This window comes from Alligator sinensis, unplaced genomic scaffold (assembly GCF_000455745.1).
Source record: "Alligator sinensis unplaced genomic scaffold, ASM45574v1 scaffold1143_1, whole genome shotgun sequence".
Lineage (NCBI taxonomy): Eukaryota > Metazoa > Chordata > Crocodylia > Alligatoridae > Alligator > Alligator sinensis.
This window is the reverse complement of record NW_005842947.1, coordinates 510,659-530,355: the sequence shown is the minus strand read 5'-3', so window position 1 is coordinate 530,355 and position 19,697 is coordinate 510,659. Positions and strand designations below refer to the sequence as shown.

Below are 19,697 nucleotides of genomic sequence, written 5' to 3'. Positions count from 1 at the left end.
TATTTTTTTATTGGAACAAATATTGTTCTTTTAATGTGAAATGCCAGTCCTAATGTATTTGGTGATATGATATCTATATTGCATAACTATACATTTCAATAAAATGTATAATAGACGCAAGGGACTTAAATGTTTAGTTTCGAGCTCGCTGTTGTTTTTTCTTTAAACCATCTGAAAATTTTTTTTCCTCCTCCTACAGGTAAATTGGAGCATTCATACTCTTCAGAAACAGAGGTAAGAGAAGTTTCATAATGTTATTAATTCAGCACATTGCTTGCTACCTGTTTGTCAGTAAAATTGCTTTATATTCTTAAAATATCTTTGCAAAATCATTACACAAATGCAAATTTTATGTATGGCTTGTATTAATGCAAAATGAGTGAGTTCTTTACTGCAGGGTATTCCATCCCATATTCAGAAACAGCAGGAAGAAAAACAATGGGAAAGGCAAACATCTTCCAAGAAAAAGACTTAAGTTATATTTTGTAGGAAATATATATTTCAATTTTCAGTAATTTTAAATTAGTGTTTTGCATCATGCTTTATTTTATAGTTTCTTTCTTAAATTATTTCCTATTTACACTTTTATTAGGTCAAAGCTGACAGTGGATTATATAATTATTGCATAATATTTAACATCCAGTTTGTTGAAAGTTTGGGAGAAATCCCCAAGTATCTCAGTAAAGTATTTCTAATTTTAAATTAAAAAAAATTTTTCACATCAGAATCCAGAAATAAAGAAAAAAAAACTTTGCAAAAATAATAGTGCTAGGTTTTCTAGGCCCAGGAAATAATAAATGTTTTGTGATCTGTAATTGTTTTGCCCTGTGAGGTAACTGACAGTGGAAGTATTATCGTTATAATGCTGGTAACTAAGGTATTTTAGCATATCATAAACTGTATAAGCTGTTTGAAATAATTTTGACCTTTATATTAGTGGATTTGTAACCATTTGAATGACTTGTGACAGCTACAGAACCATTTAACTTTTCTGTTGGACATTAGTGCTAATAAGAATTGTGAATTTTCCTATAAAGGTTTATGTAGAAGATTAGAAATTAAAAAAAGGGGTATTTGTGTGTCTGTTGCTTTCATAAAATAATGTGCTCTAAATTGAGTATGCATTTAACTGATATTGTTTAGCCCTGCAAACAGTATCAATATTTTTCTCACAGCAAATAAATATTGTGTGGAATACAAAAATGATCTTGTTGTATTACTGTTATGTGCAAGAATTCTAGTCATGGGCCAGGACCAAATTGTGCCCTTAAAATTTTATATATTCATTTGGTGGTGGCACTTGTATAAGAAGGTGGCATTAATTTTAAATATAAAATTAATTTTGAAATATTCTTTATCTGTTGATTGTGTCCTTTGCCTAATGTGCTTTTAAATTTTGTTTTAAAAATATTTGATACACAATTAGAATGGATATATTTTAATTCTTCATATTTGGTATAGTACAGGGCCATGCAGCCTGTATGCTCAATGCAGATAACATCTTCAAAGAAAATGTTATTGAAATGTATGCATTTTAATACTAAGGTACTGTATGCTAGATTCTGGGTCTTGTATATGTATAATCTGGCCTCTGATAGACCGGTGGGAGCTGTCCCGATGACAAAATTCTCAAATGGCAAAAATTAGTACAGTTTTATAATTTTTATAATGCAAATTTTGCAGTTCTGTCTCCTGGGTACAACAAGGGAATGTCAGCTGAGAGTTGTGTAGAGCTGCATCTCCCCTACAACAGTTCTTAGTTGGAAAAGACCTATGGTTAATTGCAGGGTGGATTTGATTTAAATTAAATTGATTTAAATCACTGATCAGGAAACCTCAGCTGAATCATTGTTTTGTACAAAAAGTGCATTCTTGTTGTTTGATATCCTTTATTCATTTAACTTCTTGAAACTTTGCACTTTTAGAGAAAGGTAAGGGCTTGACTGTGTGTACACAAGCTTGCAGAGAGACAATAGGGCTGATGGGTGGGTAATCAGGTCTGTTATCTCATCTCCCTATACTGCTGTTAAGAAGGATGTTCTCTCTGGAGACAGCAAACTCTCCCTATGCCTGAAGAAGGGTGTTTGTACCCAAGAACTATTTAGTTGGTCTAATAAATGATTTCACATCTACCCAAAGAACCTTGCCTGCCTATGATCTCTGAAGACTTAAATCCACAGTCTGAGAACTAAAACTAAACGTCACAGGGATGGCTTAATGGGATCTTCTAGACTGAGCACAGAGTCCCATTGGGTAGAGTGGTTCTCTTCAATCTTTCCTAATCTATAGAGGAGCCTCTGGGAGCCCCATAAGACTGGGCCCCTAATATAGTTCATGGCCTGTTGTGACCTATTTATAAAATTTCTGAAAAGGTTGCATGAATATATTGTCTCAAACAGTATATAATTAGAAGTTATAATCCCTATTCCATGATGATATCTTTGAGCTTTAACTTAAATTAAAGCTAACTTTATACACAGTTGTGTTTTTTTTAAAGCATCTTAAAAAAAAATATAAGGAGGCTGCCCCCAGGCCTTTGCTCAAACTTGGTTCCACTGCTCTCAAGCTTCTGGCTGGGCCTGTATGCTCTACAGTGCCCAGTTGGGCACCCAGAGCCTTATGGGCCAACTGTGTGGCTCTGTAACCTCCTCTTTACTACACCGCATGCCTTGTGGGTGTTACCAGTAGGATGTCCCTTTGTTGAGGCCTCAGCCCCCTCGGCTTCTACCCCTTCAATCTAATTAGGCCTATCAGCCTAGTTCCACTGGATAGGACCTGGCTTTGAGACACTAGCTTCCCTCATCTGTTCTGATCCTGTATAATGTGCCCCTGGCCCCTCTGTGCATGCGCCCTTGCTGGTGCTGGGCCCCTCTGTGGCTCACTTAGCACTCAAGCCTTGAGCCTGCCCGTCTGGACACCAGTGAGGCCTCCACCTCCCCTATAGCCTCTTCCACAAACCACTGGTTTTCCCCAACATAAACATAAGCCCCAGGCTATAACAGAAATATCAGCATATAGCAGCCTTCTGCCCCTGTATGAGTATAAGCCCTTACTTACTTAGCATCCTGTGGTCCCCTGGGCAGGCACTCCTTCCTCGGTGGCAGCCAGGGAGAGAGCACCCCTGCTAGCCCCAGCCCTGGGCTTAAATGCTCCCCTGGTGCTGCCTGCTGTCACAACCCAAAGTGTGTGATTTTTGTTTTTGTGTGCTTCGGCACTGCTAAATTGTTCCCGCTAAATTATAGCTTCTTTGCACGGTGGAGTTTTCTGCTGCAAAAGAGAACCCCGGTGCAAGGGAGAATTTCCCGCCAATTTGAAGCTTTCTTTGCAGGGTGCATTTCTTTGTTGCAGCACAGAAATGCTCGTTGCAAAGAGTTCCCGCCATTTGTATGCTAATTCGAGTCCCATTATTGGCCAGTTCTAAATTATTCACATGTGGCGGCTAGTGATTGGCTTGCTAGCCGTATAAAAGGCTTGAGTGGTTTCCGCCCAAGTTGGAGGACTCCACGAACAAGGGAGGAGGAGACTTCACGCTGTGTGAAGATCTCTAAGCGCTGCGGATCCTTATGGACCCAGTGCATTTAAAGCAGGCAACAGAGGTCTGATCAACCTCTAGCCTCTCCCCGTCGCCAAGTGCAGTCCAGACGTATGCCTTCCCGCGCGCAAAAGAACCGGACCCACGGAGCCTAGCAAACTTCGTGTGGAGCAGAAGGGCCCACGGAGCCTAGCAAACTTCGTGTGAATCCTTGACCGATCTCAGAGCTCTTCTACCCGGGTTCGAGTCCTGCAGGTTTATTTTCCCATCGCCGAAACCCATTGTGACGTACCCTCGTATTTTATATCTTCCCGTCGCCGGAACCCTTTGCGACGTACCCTCGTGCCCTGCAGGTTTGAGTTTTGTTTTCTTTTCTGTCTGTAACCGCAACTCAAGCAAGCTTTCCAGCCTGCACCACTGCCATCTCGGTGTAAGTAAACAATCTTTAAAACTACCACTACGCATTTGTGTCTAATTCCAGCTCGACGGCCTTCCCTCTCCGACCCGGCGTGCCCGGGGTGCTGGCCACAGCCCGCGTGCAGCACGGAAAAGGGCTTGGGTTGCTCCTGGCCCGCACACCTGCATCTGGTCATCTGACTGGCTGTAGGTGCTGGCCAATTACCTCGTTAGCCATTCACCCTGGCAACCTGCAGCTGCAGCACCCTGCCTGCCCACAGAGCTCCCTTGCTAGGCTGCTTCACTCTGTAAGTAACAGAGAGGCTGGGGCTCTTTGTTACAGTATATTGTACAATGACCAAGAATGGTCAACATTTTAGAATTTTTTTTTTCCATTGGAAAATGAGATTTTGTTTAAAGTTTAAGTTTTAACTGGAGAAAAGCTCAAATGAAATGTGTTGCAATGGCTGGAACTGAAGTTAAATAAAATAATTTTGTTTCTGGATGCGTTAAAACATAACTCTCCATTTACTTGAGCTTCTGTGATGCTTCATTTGAATTGGGGGTGTGGATCTTATGATTAAGGTGATCATATTTCTTGAATCTCAGAATAGGATAGGCCTCCCTCTGTTCTGCTCTCCTTCATGCTCAGCTGTTTCTGAGCTGCAGGCTTAGCAGAGCATGCTGGTGAGCAGGGATGTATTTTGTGGGGAGACATCTTTTTCAGGGTCTCATCAATTTCTTCATATGAATGCTTTGGTTTCTAGTGGAGCGGTTCCTGAAAATGGGGCAAAGCATTCATTTGTAGATACCTAAAGGACGCCTTGGGTCTGGTCTTTAATGAGTTTGCTTTTGGTTCTGCTCCATTGACATACAAAATTTCCCGAGATGTCACTGTTCTGCCTGTGGTTGAGTTACTGGAATGGCATCCAAAACGCATCCATTTGGGAATGTCAGAAAATTTTGCTTCATACAGAAAAGTGGAAAAAAATAAAATGTTGGTATTTCTGTATTTGAAATTTCTGGAAACTTTTTGGTCAGAAGGAAGTTTTTGATATTTCAAGTTTTTGTTTGTTTTAATTCAGGAGGGGGGAAAAGATGATGCAAGAATATCCAATATTTCCCTTTAATGGAAACTTCATTTTTTTAATCTGATCCAGCAAGAACTACTTTTAGTAACTGCCTTTTTTCCTAAATTATTTGCTTTTCTCTGATATTTGTTAATTTGAAGACCCTTTCAGAGACCTGGTAACAGGGCTTCAGTATTTTTCAGAACAAATGTTCATTAAGCTTTTGCCTAGTGTAGAACGTTTGAAATAGGCATTACATTTGTTTCATGCTAAGTGTTGAGTGGTCTAAGAAAATAGGAGATCCATACTGATCAAATTCAACCTTGATGTAAGTACCAGTTAGTTTTAGCACACTATTTTCCTTGTGAAATATATGGTGTACAAAGAACACAGCTGCAGTCTGTAGATGGGAGGAAGGGCAAAAGAGGTTAATGTAATCTGTTTGAATCTGGCTAACCTTGTTTTGTAGCTGAATACTACTAAATTATTTTACAAAGGTGTTGAAGATAATTTAAGCAATGTTTGCATCACTCTTAAAGACCTGTAATACTTGGTGAAAAGCATTCTACTAAATGTAAAATAATATTAATTGTAATTAATATTTTATTGTTCCTTGTTCGGGGTGCAGATTATGAAGTTGTCCCATATTCCTACTAAGAAAAAAATATATAAGATATCACATTTGTGTCAGAGCCAAATTTTAGGTAAGCCATTCAAAACAATGATCTACATAATTTTTAGTTCAGTATCATGAATGATGTTTTATGCCACATGACAAGTTAGTTATTTTTAGAAATGTTTTAAAGACTCATTTTTACATGTATCATTTTTACATGCTTTTGTAAATAAACATTTTCATTACTACTATTACACACATCTCCAAATTGCAAAAAGTTCTAAACCTGCTTTGTTTCAAAATGATGTCACTGATACAGCGGAATATTTGAAGTGGTTACCATATCTTAAACATTTAAGTTATTTTATTTTTCATGGAGGAATTGAAAATTTGATTTTTTTCTTCGGAAGATAAAAAGTAGATTTAGGCATAGTAGTGGTTCAAATTTTGTCTGCAGCTAAATACAAAATTATTATTATTATGTGGCTGTGAGATGAGTCATACTGAATATCAAACACTTATAGATCTCTATATTACCATTTTTCATTATACTTAACAGAACCAAAAGTGGCATTTCATAAAAAGAATGTTATAATTTTGCATTTAAAAATACATATACATGTATATTAAAATGAGTGATGATGCAGATAATATGGGAGAAGTATATTATTAGTTTTAATAACTGTTGAATGTAAATCAAGTGTAGTATAATGATTGAGGATGAAAACAATGCAGTAAAATTTATATCCTAGCAATTAATCTGTTTCATCCACCTACTTTTCACCTATTTCAATAATGAGGAGAGGCAGGAGAGCTTTCTTGGAAACAGCTTCAGTTAGTCACTAGCAAAATACAGGTCCAGTTCAGTTGCTCCTAAAATAGATTTTAATTACAAGGAGATTTTGTAATGAAAAAATGCAGACATAAAACTAACTGCAGTATAATTTCCTGGATGAGGCTGGTAATATTATGAAAGCTTTTGGTTACAGACAAAGTTAAGAGGAGAATTAGTATGTACTTAGAAATATCCTTAGAAATCCTGCTAACACAGTTTCTATAAAGAACCATCTCACAGTCTTCTGACTTTTCTTGGGTTTGTGAAATCCCAGTTCAGATAGGACATGATCCTGTGAAATTCTGAGCTCACTTCACTTCTGGGACTTGACTTAAAGGCTTAAGGCTTCTGGGACTTCACTTAAATGTATGAAGCCTAAAAGAAATAAGACAAAAAACAGAGCTGTTAAAAGGGCTAGATTATCAAATGCAAGATTGTAACATAACCATCTTTTTCCATCCTACCATGCAGCTGCATCAAGTAAGATTTTCAGATTAGTTTGGCTAGAATATGCTGTGAATTAGGCAATTTTGTCCATATTATCTAATTTTTTTGTCAGTTCTTTGATTTCAGAATGCTTATTTTATAATAAATATTAGAATTAAAAACTTAAATGCTACTAAATGGCAGTTACCATACTTTATTTACTGAGCTCAAAGTTATCTACTGGTTTAAGTTATCAATCTTGACTCTTGCCAAAGGTAAAGTAAAACTTTTAATAATTAAAAAAAAATGCACCTCAATATTAAGACTTAAAATAAATCAGAGAAGGAATAGACAGTAATTATTGTTTTCCCCACCCTCCAAATTTCCAGATAAGGTTTTTTGCTGTGGTGAATACAAACCTAATAAAGGCTGAAAATGCACTTGACTGCAGGTAACACTTTTACCCCATTGTGGAATTTACTTTCAGGTTTGTGAATATGATAAGATGAACTAGAAACACCTATAGATTTCTGAATATATATGATTCCACTAGTTTCTGACAGTCTTTCCCAACGGTATAATTTTGTCTTCTAAGCTCAGATAAAAAAACTTTCTCTTCCTCACAATTCTCAATGGTGCCAGCTATCAAGATGAACAAAAAAGTTGGAGATAAGGAGGCAAAAAGATGTAGAAGTTATTGAATTGGGTAGAACACAGAATGGTGGAAGGAACTATGTTCTTTTGAATCCTAGTCTTCTGCTTGAACCCTCATTAATTGTCTTAGTGTTAGATGGTGTGTAAAAATGATATATCAGCTTTTAGTTCTCCAGTTTGAACTCTTTCAATCTAAAAATAACTTCCTCGTTCCTTGGCTCATGATTTTTATTGACTTCTGATTGGTGTCCACCTATCTTAGTTTATTTCCTCATTCAAACCAGTATTTCTTCATTGATTTAGAGGATGGTAATTATATATATAAATTGTCATAATTAATTTGCAGATCCAGAGGCAAACCCAACACAAGCATCTGCCTAATGCAGAAAAGCAAAAGAATCAACTCTCATGCTGACCAGAGCTAGTTGCAATAGAAAAATAACACCCCCCCCCCCCCAATTCATATGTTTTCTTACATGGAGCCATTCTCTGTTTATTTAGTTTCCCTTCCTTGCTTAGTTTATCTTTGCTAAGAACCAAAAGGGCTGGTACGTTTTGGTCACAGACCACAAGTGGGTCCAAGTAATCTCTGAAATCTCTAATTAGGGAAAGGCTTCCGGTGTTATCTCATCATAAAATTCATAAAGTTATTACTTAACCAGTTGGACAGTAACCTTGCTGTCAGGTTGAGCAGGTTAAGGTGGTTAATTCAGAAGTATTCAGTATTGCCAACCACACATGCTCAGAATTCATGAGCTTCCTCACAGTGTGTGTGTCTACATGAGAGGTTTACTGTAGAGTTGCCTAATTCGCTCTGCAGGAAACGTCCGGCGTTTACACGTATGGCCCTATTAGGTTGCAGGAAACAAATAAACTCCTCAGGAGGTTAGTACTCGTAAATTCAAGTATTATCCTGCTGTGGTTTTTTTTGTGTGCAGCAGCTCACATGTAGATGCTGACGGGGCTAGGTGGGACATGAGGGTGCTTCAGTGCGGGGGCTGCCTGCCAGCTTATCCTGCATTGGAGCACCCTTGTGCCCTAGCCATCTCCCCTGCAGCTTGTTGAGCTGGGTTGGAGCAGCTCCAGGCTGCCAGGCTGACCCCCTCGGGCCCTGTGCCAGCTGGGGCTGCTCCTACACGGCTCACTGTGCTGAGGTCTTGGGCACACTTTCAAACGCAGCTCCTGGAAACAATAAACTCTGGTGTGGCTTGTGCTGGAGTTTATTGCTGCAAATTAATTGCACGTGTAGACGTGCCCACTGTGTCATGTGGGGTTTGCTAAGACCAAAAGGTTTATTATTGTTGTTGTTAGTAGTAGTATTAATAATCATACTACTACCAATAATACTATAAAAATAGTTCTGTTTTTTGTGTGATCTGGTACAGTGCAAGTCTTTTCAGTTTCTGTTATAAAGTTAATTTTGTACCAAAAAAATACATTTCTGTGCTTTTTCTGATCCTGTGGCGTGTCCCTTCCATGTTCTTCCACAGAAGCATTAATTTCTCTACGTGTAGTAGAGACATGTTTTAACCAGGATTCCAGTGTAAATATGCTAAAGGCAGTCAAAAAGCTTTAACATAGCTCAGCCTTGGTAGGAATTGGAGAAATTGAAAATGTTTAGGACAGAACTGTTATAGATGGGCATTTTTTGTCTGTTTCATGTATTGTGTTTCCTGATAAGAAAATGTTTGCTGCTTAAGAAAAATCTTTCAACAGTTCTTTTACTACTGTTGTTGTTATTATTATTCCAGATAAAGGCTATACACGGATATTCTCTGTCACATTCCATTTTTTCTATTAATCGTTAAACACATAGCACTTCCATTACCTTGGGCAATTTACCTTTACCAGAAAGTTAAGGCTAAATAATTAACCACGACAACCTGGCTGCTTATATGCAGTATTGCCAGCCCCACAGTGTCAAAAATCGTGAGGCAGACCCTTAAAAATCAAGAGATTTGGCATGAAATGCTTTTTGAAGTGTATGTGTATGCGGGGGGCGGGTATTTGTGAAGGTGTGAGGAGCTGTGGGGGTGTGTGGGGTTTGGAGCCTGGGTAAGGGGGGTGGTCCCTGCCCACCCTGGCAGGATACAGGGTACTGTGGGTCAAGAGTGAGGCACAGTGGCAGGGCTGGGGGGCTGTGGCTTGGGAGTCTCTCTCTCTCTCACTCTCTCTCTCTCTCTCTCTCTCTCTCTCCCATGACAAGCCCCTGCCCTACTCCCTCCCTCACCATGGGGGCCTCGATCTACACCCCCGCATCTCTTCCCTTTCCCCCTTCCCCTTCACAGACTTACCAGATCAGTGTGCTCTACATGCGCTAGAAAAAAAAAATTCCTAGATTTGATCTTTCTTTCAGGAGATCATGAGTCAGAGTTAATTTGATTTGGAAATCAGGAGGCTTGTGATTTTTTTCATGAGAGTTGGCATTACTGTATATGTATTAGAAGCCTAAGGTTTGGTTAAGTAGGAATATATTATACAGGTTTCCCCCGCTTTATGCGAGTTTTCTTTGTGCGAATTCGCTCTTATGCGATGACCCTTTTTATTTCAAATATTTGTTATATGCAAGGTAAATTCATTCTTATGCGATCGGTGTGGTGGAAGGCCGCAGTCAGCTGCTTTGTGCGGTGCATTGTGGGAGTGACGCATACCAAAGTATAGTCTCCTGTGTGGATCTGTGCTCCTCGCTCATTGTCTCATGTGTTGCTATAGTTGCCATTCCCATTATGATAGTGGTCTGTGCTTGTGTGCACTGTCTGCCAGGGGCAACATGCAGGGGATGCACATGGGTGCACATGCGCCCCCTGAGCATGGCAGTGCACCCTCTTCAAAAAAGCACCGCTGACACTGTTGACGGTGCCTCAGGGCAGTCGCCACTTGCCACCCTGCTGCCAACGCCACTGGTGGTGTCTGCAGGCAGTCTGCAATCCCTGCTGGCCGCTGCTGACACTGCCGGTGGCAGCTGTGGGTGGTCGCCGACCCTTGGCTGGCATTCGCCCTCCCCCCGCCACCAACAGCACCATCGGCAGCTTTGGGAGCTCCCCTGCTTACTGCCGCTGTGCTCCTGCCGCTGCCGTGCCCCCCCAGCCACCGGGGGCATGAGTCATTCATGCTGTCTGCTGTTGGTGAGTACCAAAATTGTCTTGTAAAAGTGATAGAAAAGTGGGTCTGGGGGTCAGTCCAGTCGAGATCTTGGAACATATCCCTATTTGTTACATTATAAGTAGGTTCCCTTTATGCAAATTGAGTTATGCACTGTTTTCCAGGAATACATGTACAGCATAAAATGAGGGAAGTCTGTAATTATGTTTTGACAAATTTGGCATAGTTGATCTTCCCATGCTCTTCTAAAAAGACACCCAATTCTTCCTGGTCCTCTTCTTGCCTTTTTTTCAACACTATTGCCGACTTCCTTGCAAGGTGTCTGCCCTTCTTTCCATGTTCCGTTATATCCATTAGGGTTCATTCATTTACTGTCTTTTTCCTTCTTCCTCGCTCAATCTCCTAATCTTTTGTTCTTGTTATTGCCTCTTTCTGTAACTGAGTACCAACAATACTGTCTCTACCCTAAATATATCCCCCTTACTTTAAGCAAGCCCTCACTCAAAGTAAACACATTAGGGATCTAGGGATTGTTTTGTGGGTGATAATTAACAAAGCAATTTTATAATTTTCTGAAAATCATTTAGCTTTCTTACTGAATAAGAGTATTTTATCAAAAACAAAACCCCCACAAAAAACAAGTTGGAGCCTGTTTGATCCCAGTAGAGTTTTTTGTTACTGTTTGTATTATGACTGTGCCAGGAGACCCCAAGTGATATTTGTGTTCTTTTGTTAGATGCTGTATGTAAATATAATGGATGGTGCTTGCTCCAAAGGACTTGCAGTCTAAGAATCCAATACAACATTGGCTTGCATACATGCCTAACATAATACACTGTAAATAGTCCCAGTGATTTTAATAGGGCAAGTCTTGAATAGGAAAGCATAAAAGGACAGACAAAGGCTGAGAGAGAGAAATACTATTTCCATTTTACAGAAAGAGAGATGAGACGCAAAGAGAGTTGCTTGGTGTGACGTAAGAAGTGTGTGGCAGAGCTAAATTTTGAACCTAGTTCTTTGTAGTCCCAGTCAAGTGCTGTAATCACAAGATCAGCTTTTCCCTTTTGAATTCTAAATACAGTCTGAAAAAATGCCACCAATACAGTGCTAAGAAAATAGTAATCTTTCAGTATGACCGCATCAAAATATAGTGGCTCTGCTGCTATTCAGCCTATCTTTTTTGCTGTGTAGTTGCTCAACTGCTTCATCATAAAAAAGGAGAAATATATTTTTTTCCAGGGCTCTACAGATTCCTGAAAAGAAGGATGTTGCAATTCAAGTGTAACAGCAGAAGCATTTTTTACTATTTATGTGCTAACATTATGCTCAGCACTGTTCTGCACCATGAGACAACTGCTACACCAAAGTTCCCAAAGGACACTTAAGACAGGCAGTTATTTAGACACAAACATCTGCTGAGGATTCAAGACTACGTCAGTAAAAGAGTCCTGGAAAAATAAAAAATGGAAAGGCTTTAGAGAAGAAAGGGTGTATTAAGGAAGGATTTTTAGAAAAAGGATGCGAGAAAAGGGACACATTCCCAAGCAGATGGGACAGAAGGCATAAGAAGGTGAGAGTGGACTAAGGAAACAAAGGTAGCCTTTGCATTGCTGCAGCACTTAGAAGAATAGTCAAATAAGTGAAATGGGTTGTGACTAAAACAGTAGAAGATGCATTACCACTTTGCAGAGTTAAAGTCAATACAGACATAGGTCAATGAATTTAAATAAAATAATATCTGTGTTAGAATGAGTTAAAAAATAGTCGTACAAGAAATATAAGTGAGTTAGATGAAATGTTGAGGCTGAAGCTGTTAAAATCTAATGTGATAGAATTAAAATCACAATAATTTATTCTCCAGATTTTACTATCCATTTATTTTCAGCAGCCGCAGTGTGAAATGAGATGTATTTATTAGAATAGCATCTTATACATTATCAATTATGTGCAGCATTTCTTCAAAATAAAGCATTTCTATACTTCATCAATACTTCCAAGTGTCACATAGAAGCAAATGTGGTCAAACTAATGAGATTGCAAACCGCTTTTCCCCAGTGTCGCATCCTTTTTTGTTTTTGAAGGAGGCAGTCTATTAGGTCTTCATCCTTCAAAAATATAATATTGACAAACAAGGTGGAAAAAAACACTCTAACAGATGGTTTTCCTTTCCTGTCTTGACACAGATATTTATATGATGTGGGTTAATCAGCTTCTTTTATATCTGTACTTAAATATATATTGTGGTGTACAACCATCAAAATATCATTTACATTAGATGGCTGATTTGTTGTAATCTTTGTTTGTTTGTTTTTTTACATAGCCAGTTACATTTTTATAAAATATTTATCTAAAAGTTTCTGAAAAGCTTTCAGATAATGTAGGGAAACTGTTTATCACACAATCTATCCCTATTTTTAAACTATAGTAAGAAAGTTCATCAAATGCTTCAGGCAGTTTGACAGGTACATCCTTAGTAGCTCTATTGTACTGATGCCAAGGAGAATTTGTTGGCTTAGAAACCTATTATTTTTATTTTTAGTTGTAAAATTTTAATGGAGATTAAGAAACAGAAATATATGTACCTGTGTCCACATGGGATTGCCAGATTCCTATTTGAGTAATTACATTTTCCCTAATACTTTGTCTACTTTGGTTTAAAAGGGATAGGATTTTCCTCATTTCCTGTATTGTAGTTTTTGTGTGTTATACATGGTTTGATTCCAACCATAGACAATTTCATAACACTCGCAAATAATTTTAATAGATGTAATTTGTAAAGTATTCTGGAATTATCTTTAGATTAAGAGGTTATATACATTTGTTTATGTATAAAGTGTATTTATATGTAGAGACCTACTGAATTCATGGTGGAAGTTGGCTGGGCAGCAGCTCCTTTAATCTTTCAGTTTGCCCTGTACCCCCCCTCCCCTTCCCCAACTATTGGCAGAGGGGCCCCTCTGCTTGCTTCTGATTGGCAGGGAGGCAAAAAACTGTGGTTTTAAATATGGCACCATTTTTGCGCCTCAGCTGCTCAGCAGCAAGCAACAGGGCAGCAGGGGCCACTTAGCCAGTCAGCAATAGGAGGGGTACACAGGGGAACTTGCAGGATTAATGGAGCTACCACACAGCCCAGTTCTGCCATGATTTCGGTAGGTCCCTATTTATATGCATATGCACAAAGTATTTCCCGTTTTGTTTCTGTCAAGGAAAAAACCCCACTATTCTGTATATGGAAGAAAGAATATTTGTATATATTCCTTTAAAGTAAAAAAAAAAAGGAAAGTTTAATTTTTTTGAAACTTTACAGCAGGAGTCAGTGAACACCTCACAGACAGGGAGCAGTGTAGAATTCTGTGCCTTTTTGATGAGCTGTGCTGGAATGTCATGTTATATACATTAAGCAAGCAAAATATAGAGACTAAATTATTTGGGACAACTGTTCCTTCTGAAATAAAACCCTCATTTCAAGGTATATAGGACCTTGTGACTGATCACAAGTTTATAAGATGACAAACAGTTGAACCTGATACGTAACATTTGTAGTGATTAAAAGCCATAAGACTTGTTTATTAATTTTTTTAAATCACATTTTATTTTAATTTAGTCAGTTTCAGAATTAAATGAAAAAAGAGCTTTATCAATATTTGATGTCATTAGAACCAGTTCAATTTATTCCCTTTTCTGGCTTAATTGAGGTTGTTATTTATTTGTGATATAGCCTATGATAAACAAAGCATTTTCCAGATGTAAAAGAGAAACTGAGAACTGGTAGTACATCACATATGATCACTGTTTTATTACCTGCAAAACTGTTTTCAAATAAAGTATTTTCAAGTTAGACTTACTTTTTGCTAGCTAAGTACAATGGGTATATGTTTGAGGGTAGTTATTTTTGGAGTATATCTAATTGAAAATATTTTGTATTTTTCATTAGAAGTGCACCTGATATGTAACAGGTTGATTGTTTTTGGAAACTTATGCTACATATACACTTAAGTGAGACTCTAGGTAGTTTTTTCAAGGGCAGAAAATGAGGCTTCAAAATATTTAACTGCCAAATTTAATTTTATATTATATGCTTTTGCTTCAAGTTGTTTTTGTCTAAAATCAATATTAAAGTATACTGTTTGTTTTTACCTTTTAATTTAAAACATTCTTTTGTTTGGGGCACAACTTTTATCATGAGTTATCAATGGACACCAAACATTGTCTCCAGGTGCATGGTGAGTAACAATTGTAGATTGTTTAGATAGTATATGTGAAACCTGAAATTGTTAACTTGGGAACCTTCCAAATTACCGTAGCATAAGGGGATGATTTGTCACAGGGATGACTCATAAAGTTTTGAGGAAGAAGGCAAAAGGGTTGCACTAGTTATCATTCTTACCAGCTTACTCATGAATGATCAGCCTATTAGGAAGAATGAATCTTTATGCAGTATGTTTTGTTCATGATAACTGGCAAAGAATAATGGCAGAAAGTGAAGGAATTGGAAAATTGTAAGAATTGCCTACACATGGGAGAGGTTCATGCTAGCAGAAGTAAATGTATTATAGCCAACCAGAAGAACAACGTTATTATGTTAGCCACCAACTTCTAGAACCAAGAGTTTTCTACAATTTTTTTGAGTAATTCACTTACTGCTGTCAGAGAAAGGTGCGATAATTTGGTGTGTTGATGAATTTGATATTGATTGTTTTACCGTATTTTAGATTTTGTAAACAACGTAGGTTTAAATGGCTTGTTTTCTAACATAGGACCTATCATTAACCTAATTACAAACTTATGGAGAACTTCTTCAGAGCTCTAAGAATCTTCATGTTTTTAAATTTACAGATTTGATTTTATAATCTGCACAAAATAATTATTGCAAACAAAATATTAAATCTGTAAATTTGACAGTATTTTCTTTTAGGAGAGTGAAATTTAACTCTTATCTTGAGGCATAACTGTAGTTCTAAATACATGCATAAAGATAGAGGACTAAAGATAGATTAAGACTTTTTCAAAGTCCAGGTATATTTGTATACATTGCATTGTGTAAACTCTATCTGCACATCTGGACAGTCCTTTCTTAAGGCATTTTCTTAACTTGCATTAGCTGATACATGATAACTAATTCTCTTTCTGACATCTCCTTTTAGAAGTCCTTGCTCTTTTGGCTTAGCAACGGTACTATTTTTTACAAAAAACATGGATTGGGTTAATAACAATCTTCAGGCATTATCTATTGTCTGCTCCTTTCTGCATGACCTCCTTATCTGAGCATCATCCAGCAATGGGGGAATAATGGGAGTGAAGACAGTTTTCATCACAGATGCAAACCTATAAAGATGGGGTCCTCATGTGAAACAGAGATTGTCCAGTGCTCCAGGCTGAAACAAGCGTAAGTGCAGTGTAAATTGGCAAGGACTCATGGCTGTTTAATGTGGGCCTTGCTTACACATCTTAGCTTCCCGTGTGCTGATTTTGATGGATAACTCAGCCATGTTATAGATCAACAGAAAAGTGGGACACAAGATCTAGAATCTTTCAGGCTAACTTGAGCAGAGGAGAGTATATATTCAGTTCACTTCTCTTTCATCCAAAAGGAAATTGCCAACTGTTTCAGCAGACAGAGATTAAGATACAGAATAGGAACTATACCCAGAGATGTTTGATATCTTGCAAAAGGAATTTGGTGTTCCAGCAGTATTGATTATGTCCCACCCCACTGAATTATAGTGTTTCAGTGTTCTTCTGTTGTCAATGTTATCATAAAGCCAAGGCAACAGATGCCCGGTTGAGCCTTGGCCAGAAGTCATCTTATGCCCTTGTCTCCCTTGTGTCCTCCTCACAAGAATGCTACATGATATCAGGAAAGAAGCAATGTTGACAGTTTAGCTAAACTCATTCTGGCCAAGGAGGACTTGGGTCTTCAACCTGCCTGATGTAGCACAATGATTTCCCTTTTGTTTCTGTTCATAAGTTCCTTGAGTATTACAAGAGCCTGTCGTGAATTGAAATCTAGCCGGTCTGAACACAGAAGTTATAGTACTTGAATAGAGCCTTCTAATCCAAAGAGGTTTTCCATACTTTTAGCTTCCAGAAAAAAATCTTCTAATTTAACATATTCTGGTGCTTGATTGAGGTTTGCCCATTTGGTGCCAGGGCAAAGCTGTGTTATCTAGATGTCTGCCTCAGTATTATGAAGTCTTGCATTTCTTCAGAATGGACTCAGGCTAGTAGTGCTGAGATATTGCTATCTCAGTTTCAAAGCATCTGTTTTCTCTAACATGATTTGAGTAATAGACAAGTAGTTGATCTCTATTTTTTGAGTACAATCTCTACTAGTTTTCCCAAAATGCATAGTTCTTTCCCAGGCTTTAAATCCGGTTCTCAGTACCATTGCAGGCTCTTTATTTGTCCTACTCATTAAGTTGTCTTATTATATTTCAACCATTAAAATGACCTATCGATTAGCGATCCTTTCAGCTCACAGGATGTGTAAATTGAAAGCTCTTGCTCTTTCCTAAAGATAATGTGATACTTGGAATTGACCCTGCCTTTATGTTCCCAGATGGTAAAGATATGTAATATCAGAAGCATACAAGTTTAAACTGTAGCTCAGTCTTACAGTATTGTACAAACTACTGTAAAACTGTGTTTGAAACAATGAGCATAACATCATATGTCTCATAGGAATCTGTAGTACAGCCACGTAAACCTCTGTTTACACCTTCTCCACATTGTATAAATCAGGCACCAAGTCGTCATCTGCTGCCACCTGTGATAAAAGGATGCTCTAGGATGCAATATTCCATTAGCGAGTAGGAAAGGGTTTCCTTCTTGAATTCCTCTGCTCACCCCCCACTGCTCCCAAATGGGAACTGCTATGGAAATCTTGGTGTTGCAGAATAGAAAAGTATACCTGTGGTTTGTCTGAAAATTTGTTTTCTTGGAATAATTAGGTTTACATTACCAGACCACCCTGAATGGGAGGTGTTAATTGGGCTTTCTTGAAATAATGAGGTCTATATAACCAGACCATCTTGAATGGGGTGTTAATTGGGAAGAGTTATGGAATTGTTCCTTTAATTTTGTTTTGCTGAAGAGTTATTCAGCTTAGTGTTAACGCTTAATTTTCCTTACCCATATAGAATGACTTGTGGTTTCTCAAGCTTATGTAAGCTTTTGAAATGACATTTCTCAGAGGTGCAACCACATGTCTTCTGCAGGCCTGATCTGCTGCTACAGCTAAGGAGAGTGGAGATTGCAGAGACGTAGTTCTGTGGACCTCTTTGCTTCAAGAAAATACATTTTCAGGAAAGCTCAGAAAGCATATCCTGTATTATGTGTAATGATGCCTATTGACCCATGACACTGGGATTTTTATAATAGTGTCTGTTTGAGGGTAAGGGAAGGCAACTGTTTTTTCATAATATAGTTTCTTTGATAGACAGCAGGGAGAAAGGACCTATATCTTTGTAAAGTATGGATAGTGTTCTGCATTCTCAGTTTTTACCGATATTTTTTTTTTTTTTTCCCCACTGATAAATTCCCTAATTTTTTTTTAAGTAATTCAGTTTTTAATGATTTACACCTGTTTTTCAGTTCAAATCCCTGTTAACCAGAATGAGTGGGGAATGGGCCATTCCCCACTCATGCCAGTTAACAGGGATTTGAACTGAAAAACGGGTGGTGCTGGTAAGCTAAAAGTGCCTCTGTGCTAGTTACTGAGGCACAGGTTTCCAGCTGGACATGGGGTGTGGGGGGTGGCGGCTGCATGTGAAGCAGGGGATGAGGGGGTGGTGGTGGTCGCACAGGGGCTGGGGGAGGGTAGCTGAAGCTGCTGCCTCGGGGCATGGGGCTTCCGACTCTGACCCTGGGCTGGGCAGGATGGGCCGTGGGAATCGCTTCCAGGGCAGATGGGCCTGAGCTGCACCCCGGCAGCTTCGGCCCTGCCCTGCCCGCTGGGAGCTGCAAGCCCCACTGGGGGGGCAGGCAGGAGAGCCTGGCCTCACTCCCTGAAGTGGGCACTGCACCCAGCTGCTCTGCATGGGCCGGCAGGGCTGGAGCCACTGCCTGGGTGTGCAGGGCTCCTGGTTCTGACCCCAGGCGGGGTGGGAGGTGCCAGTGCTGGGGTCAGGTGTACCTGCCTCCACATCTGACTGCATGCCACTCCCTGCTGCTCCCAAATGCCAGAGCAACCCAGCAGTAGACTGCTGCAGCAGGGGGGAGGGGTGCAAACGCAGCCAGGGAAGAAAGACAGGGTGCAGTGCCATGTGCTTCCTGCTGCTGATCCGGGGGCATGCGCCCCCTGGGAAGAGCCCAGCACAGGCCCCCCCAGCCTGCAGCCCTTCTGGGGGGCATATAGCAACAAGAGCCGTGCCCTGCACCTACTGACAGCTCCCCCTGCTTTGCTCCCTGCTGCAGCCCTGGGAGCAGCCAACGGGCTGTGCTGCACTCCTCCCTCGGCTGCTTCCCAGCCTTACTTCCTACCTCCCTCATCGCTGATTTTTACCCGATTTAAACTGGTGTTTTTTTTTTTTCCACTTCTTCTTTTTATCCTGATTTCATCCCAGTTTTTGTGTTTTGAACATAAACCCTGAAAAATTCCTGGATTTTTAAAAATTTTTTTGAATAAAAACTGAGAACTAAGTATGGGGTACGCATGCTTTTGGATGCTATGTAAATATAAACAAATCAAATTTGGAGCACAGTTACCATTAAGTATGGGGTAGACAAAAAGATGAACATTCATTATCTATAAAGATGCTCTATAACAGTGGTTCTTAATGTTTTTTTCTGCTAGGACCCATTTGTAAACATCAATGGCCTATCCAGACCCACACCTCCCTGGCTCCCCATGTGCCCTTGGGTGGTGTCCTTCAATCCCGACCCACAGTCCCCTACCCTCCCCCAGCCCTGCCGGAGGGGGCCCCCAGCTGCCCCCATCCTGCTTAGGCCAGAGCACAGTGGCTGCAACGTCTCCAGCTCCTGTGTGGCAGTGGAGTGAGTCTGGCCCTGGCACAGGCTAGAGGGAAGAAAAGGGGAGAGGCCTGTGGCAACCCCTCCCCCCCCCCC

At 39.5% G+C, this 19,697-nt stretch overlaps 1 protein-coding gene across 1 annotated transcript in view; it reads left to right on the top strand.

Moving 5' to 3' along the window:
• The first annotated feature begins 204 nt into the window (after positions 1 to 204).
• The window catches only part of SPIRE1 (spire type actin nucleation factor 1), a 165,687-nt gene continuing 146,194 nt past the window's right edge, over positions 205 to 19,697 (top strand). Inside the window, exon 1 of the mRNA XM_025192598.1 lies at positions 205 to 234. The gene's annotated coding sequence lies outside the window, so the exon portion shown is untranslated. The remainder of the gene's footprint in view (positions 235 to 19,697) is intronic.